Consider the following 6052-nt stretch of genomic DNA (forward strand, 5'->3'; position numbering starts at 1 on the left):
ATGTATAAATATATTTATCTAAATAAATGCATTTATTACATATGTAGTATTTTATTTGTTTTCATAAATACCAAATAGTGGCGGACAAGTAAAATAACTCAGAGTCACACAGCTAGGTGGCTTCAGGGTCTGAGTTTTTCTTTGTAATCCTACCTGTTTTGATGATCTTGCCAAGTGGCTCTTTCAAATGAGTATCACACCTGTTTTCAGTCAATTTCATTGTAATGATTAGTATCCAATAATCTTTTTTAACACTAAATTTAATAGATAAAAATGATACATGTTTATTCCCTAGAAGTACTTCATAAGGAAGATTAACTTATAAGTTAAACTATGTTCATCGGAAAAGCTTTACTGTGTGATATGTATGGTACATGACCACATACAAAACAGTACAAATTGGGAGATCCGGTCCGGGCACCAGGAGAGACATCATTTGGGTGAGTGAGTCTCTGACCGTGGCAGCAGCCCGGGACAGGGAACGCAGACACCCCTCCTACACTTCCTGGTCATCCTCAGGGGCTATACTACCCGATACCTCCTCTCTCTTCCTATCCCACCCAGCTTGCATCCACAACCCTCCCCCCCTCCGTCTGACTCCCTCCCCTCTTTGACCACATAACATCTCCCAGCTCAGCCTGTTAGGGCAGGCGCTGGGGCCGAATCTGAATCAGGAGGGCAAACGGGAGGGTGGTAGCTCCTTTGTCCCAATAGCCTGCCTGCAGCAAGCAAGGTAGGCCCCTGGTTTACGAGCCACCCAAGCAGCAAGGAGATCCGGTCCGGGCACCAGGAGTGACATCATTGGGCAAGGAGATCCGATCCGGGCACCAGGAGAGACATCGGGCTTGCATCCACAACCCACCCAGAGCGGTCCTGAGGAGTTCCATCTGGGCAGTAGTCCATGTTTGGGTGCTGAGGAGTTCCAGCTCGACTGGACGGTCCCTGCTTCTACACTGAAGAGATACACCCAGAGACTCAGTCACAGCAAAGACTGGACCAAGACACCAGCCCTCTCCTGGCTCCATTTGAAGGAGGAGATAGGAAGGGGCTAAAGCAAGACTTCCTCCAACAACCTGAAAGGCAACATGACTTCACCAGAATCAAGGGACCCCGAAATAATANGCCGAGCCAAGGACGTACTTTGATCTCTTGGTAAGCGGTCAGCTAAAAACAGAAAAGACTAGAAATACAGAGAAAGATCATGCAGGGTGCCAGGAGGGCTCGCTCCCAAGGCTATCTCCAGATATGAGATTTGCCTACGGCATCAGGTCCTATCTTGACCGTTGATTGTCAGGGGACCGCCTGGGGCTTCGCTCCAGGAAGCTCTAACCCCAATTCTTTAGCAGGCAAAAGCCAGCGCAGAGGCATTTTGTCATTACACAGCAGTCACTGCTGTGGACGTGGCAAGTCTCCCTTTTTTATTTTTTAAAATGGAGCTCGAATATCTCCTGTTTTATTGTCTGTAATGAAGAAAATAATCATTTTAAGAGACAGGGGAACAAAAAGATGACCAATATTATCAAGAGTATAATTACTCCAATGAATACAAAGTATTGTACCCAATCTGAAGGATTAAAGCTCTTAAGTCCACGTTTTAATTGTGAAGCCAAATCTTGTAGTCCCTCTAATTGTAAATGAGATTGACTTATAGCAGAAATATTTTTTGTAATGTGGCTAAGTTATGAGTAATATCGTTATTTTGCCACAATCCCTGTAGGTGAGCTTTAATTTTATCCCATGGCTGTGAAGTATTATAAGGTAATGGTGTAACACAGATTGATTTAAAATCACCATGACAACGTGTTGATAGAATTGTTTTTAAATTAGCAATGTCCTGACCAAGAGCGAGCACCATTTTTTTAGTATATTTGTTTTTGTTTTTAGTTTTTTTTTTTAAATATTTTGTTATTTATTATGTATACAATATTCTGTCTGTGTGTGTGCCTGCAGGCCAGAAGAGGGCACCAGATCTCTTTACAGTTGGTGGTGAGCCACCATGTGGTTGCTGGGAATTGAACTCAGGACCTTTGGAAGAACAGGCAATGCTCTTAACCACTGAGCCATCTCTCCAGCCCTTGTTTTTAGTTTTTTATTTATAGTTTTTTGTTTTAATAATGTTGAAGTAATATTTTTATTTAAAGCATTTACATAATGGGCAGTATGAATTTTTTGTATTAGGGCTGTAGTAGCCATAGTAAAGGTGGTTAATATAGAAATTAATGTTGTAATTCCCAAAATTAATGTTGTTATAAATCGCTTTGGCCTAATCAATTTATTTAGAGTATTTAAAACCTGTATAGCAGAATTATCATACTAGGGATCATTTTTCAAATCTACAGGCAACATCACAAAAGGAGGGCATCTAACAATGATTATAGTATCTAACTCTTTTTGTTTTGTCGATGTTATATAATTGGTCAATTTATAAGAATGACAGACTATTTTATATGATTTTTCTTTTTGAGAACTATTTATAAAAGTTGTCTGCGCTAACAGCAATGTATTAGGATATGCTATATAGGCTTTTAGTCCGACAGGTTTAGATTTTGTATGATTGGGCTTTTTTTTTAGAAACATATTGGCTGTAGTAACCAGTCTAAAAAGATCAGTATGTTTTTTGTCCTATTTTTATGTTTTGTAAACCAGTAGGGTTTTACAAATCCTGGAGAAAACCATTGCCTAAGTGGCTCTCCTAATTTAGTCCATGTATAATTGTGGAATTTGTCTTTATGGGTATCAATGTAATCTTTATAAGGTCCTTTATCATTGTTTTTTTTTAACTTCTGAATTAGAATTTGAATAGTCCCATATCTTATAATTATAATCAACAGGCCTAACCCATATCGCGGAATCCGGAAAGCCATAAGCTAGTTATGTAGGAAACTTAGACAAAGAAGAGTCCCAAAATTGATTTTTGTCTTTATATTTTTTTATATAGGGATCTATAGGTAGATCATGAACTTTTGTAAAGTTGTCATGATAATTAGAATTTTTAAAGGTCTGTATTTGAATTTTTTATATCCATCTCCTACCTGTATTTTCTTTGTCTGGCCCGTCAGTGAGAAAAGTATTGTAGCGTGTACTCAGGCAACCCGAAGGTATTTTTTCTTGAAGTGAAATGCAGATCGGAAGCGAGTCTGTCCTTTTGAGTCCTGAGCACCATCTATTTTTACTGAATTATTGGTTAACATTTTTAAAGGCTCAGGATCTAACCACCCCATGGGTTGTAAAATAGGGGGATTTGGGACATATGCCCAGTAGGAAACTCCCTCCATTCTCTGAGGAGCAGAGATAATGGCCAAAAAGGTGAGGAAATACATAGACACTGTCAGGGATTTTTTTTGTTTAGTGAGCAGTTGTTTTGTCTTTTGTGTCAGATGACGAATCTTTGTCCATGTTATTTTTGTCGTGGGCCGGCTTAGTTTTATCTTTTTTATTTGTTGTTGGAGTTGTTTTTTTTGTTTTTGTCATCTTTTTGTTTTGTTTTGTTTTGTTTTGTAACAGCAGGTCGGATGAGGCGATCTGGGATCCAGATGGGGGAGTTGGCATCTTGTGGAAACACATAAGTATATCCTCGTCCCGAGGTGATTAGAATATCCGGCCCCTTCCAGAGGCCGGAAAGGAGATCTTTTTATATTACTAGTGGCAATGGAGATTGTCTTTTATCCTTGTTTTAGTGTCTTATTGTAGCATTATTTTGTTGATCATTTATATTTAAATGATTTAATGTAAATAAACTGTGTGACAACACATGATGAGGAGTATAATATTTGTTGGCTTGTTGTAGCCTCTGCATTTGTATTTTTAAGGTTTGATGGGCCCTTTTAATAATCCCCTGTCCTTGTGGATTGTAAGGGATTTTTGTGACATGTTGAATATGTCATTGTATACAAAATTGTTTAAATACTTTGGCAGTATATGTTGGTCCATTATCTGTCTTGATCTGTGAGGGAATACCCATTACTTGAAAACTTTGAATAAGATGTTGAATAATATCTTTTATAGCTTTTCCTGTTTGGGCTGAAGCATGTGTGAAATGAGAATAAGTGTCTATGACCACATGGACATAACACAATTTTTTAAAGGATGGAACATGAGTCATATCCATTTGTCAAATAACATTAGTCTTTAAACCTCTAGGGTTTATTTCTATTTTTAAGGGATGGTAGGCAATTGGGCAATGCTGGCATTGCTTTATTATTTGTCTAGCTTGTTTTTTGGTAATATGAAACATTTGTTTTAAGGCCTTTGCATTTTGATGATGTAAGGCATGACTCTCTTGTGCTTTTTGTATTGAAAAGGTATCTTGAGACTGAGTTAATAAATCAGTCATAGCATTTTCCTGTGTCAGCGGGCCTGGAAGACTTGAATGACCATGTATGTGGCCTATGAAAAACTTTTTTTTTTGGTGTACAAGTTTTTGTAATTTTTGTAACAAAGGTAATATAGGTGATTTTTTTGACAAAAGGGCAGTTTTTAATGCTGTAATAATTTAACTACATATTTAGAATCTGTATATAAATTAAAAGGCTGCTGAAATGTCATGAAGGCTAAAATTACTGCTCTTATTTTAGTCTGTTGGGCAGAAGTCTGTTCTCCTTTTTTTTTAGTATGAGCCATGATGATATGTATAAACTGTAGCCCTTTTGGTGGAAGAACCATCTGTGAAGATTAATATTGCCTGCTCTAGGGGTTTTGATGAATACCAGATAGGAAACACAATTTTTATGGTCTTAGCAAATTTTATGAGAGGATGTTTGGGGTAGTGATATTTTATTTGACCTGTATAATTTTGTAAAGCCAAAATCCAATCTTTATTATTTTGTAATAATAAGTTTACTTGAGCCTTTTTATAAGGAGTTATTATAAAATGTGGCTCTTGTCCAAATAGTTTTTTAGATCTAATTTTACCTTTTACAATTAAAAGGGAGTACAAATAAGGAAAATCAGCCAACATTTTTGTCTGAGTATGTGGTAAATGTAACCATTTTAATATTTTGTGATGTCATAAACAGGCAGTGGGAGTATAAGTGGTTGGAAACACCAGCAGGCCCCATTTATGTTGATAATTTATTTGGTGAACCCTGGCACAGGCAATGGCTTCCTCAACAATATGTAATGCTTTTAACGCTTTTTGGGTTAATTGTCTAGGCTACTTAGGATTTGTGTTTTCATGAAGTATAGAATAAAGAGGGCTTAAAGTTTTAGTGGTAATTTTTAAATAAGGTCTTAGCCAATTGATATCTCCTTTGATATTGCCTTTGAAAATCATTTAATGTTTTTAATTTATCTCTTTGAACTGACAATTTTTGTGAACTAATATAATTAGTGTTTATAGTTTGTCCTAAGTAGTTTAATGGTCTATCATGCTGAACTTTATCAGGGGCAATAACAAGTCCATATTGGGTTAATTTATAAATGGCTTGTGTTAAAATCTTTTTAACTGTCCTTTGTTATGGATGAGCCAGAAGGATATCATCCATGTAATGTATTATATAGGCTTTTTTAAATTTTTGTTTGACCTCCTGCAGGGCTTGAACTATGAATTTTTGACATAATGTTGGAGAATTTTTTATCCCTTGAGGCAAGGTGACCCATTGATATCTTTTAAAAGGCTGTCTAAAATTCATTGAAGGTACATTAAAGGCAAAACGTTTATTATTTTTAGGATGTAAGGAAATGGTAAAAAAGCAATCCTGTAAATCTATAATAATAATCTTTCATTCTTGAGGTATGGCTAATTGTGATGGAAGCCCAGGTTGTAAGGGACCCATATTAAATTTTATATTATAGAAATAGCAAATAACAGATATCTATATAACAATAAAAATAGACTCATACCTTTGAGCCCCAGCAAAAACACAGAAAGTCCTGAGCTTGTAACCCAAACAGCATGTAGTCATTGTTTTTATTGTTTATTAGTATTATCTTAAATTACTTTTTAGACCTTTAATGTTTATGAACTTTTATATCCTCAGACCTTTATATATAATGAGCTAACAAGCTGGCCGTAGCTTTGTGTAAGGATCTGGATATCCTTTTTGCTCTTAAA

The 6052-nt window shown here is 36.4% G+C and overlaps 1 pseudogene; it reads right to left on the bottom strand.

Moving 5' to 3' along the window:
• Positions 1-6052, bottom strand: part of LOC126495864 (actin-related protein 2/3 complex subunit 2-like) — a 28620-nt pseudogene that overhangs the window by 2743 nt on the left and 19825 nt on the right.

Source organism: Alexandromys fortis, unplaced genomic scaffold, assembly GCF_014885135.2.
Source record: "Alexandromys fortis isolate MF-2015 unplaced genomic scaffold, M_Fortis_MF-2015_v1.1 scaffold_677, whole genome shotgun sequence".
Classification (NCBI taxonomy): domain Eukaryota; kingdom Metazoa; phylum Chordata; class Mammalia; order Rodentia; family Cricetidae; genus Alexandromys; species Alexandromys fortis.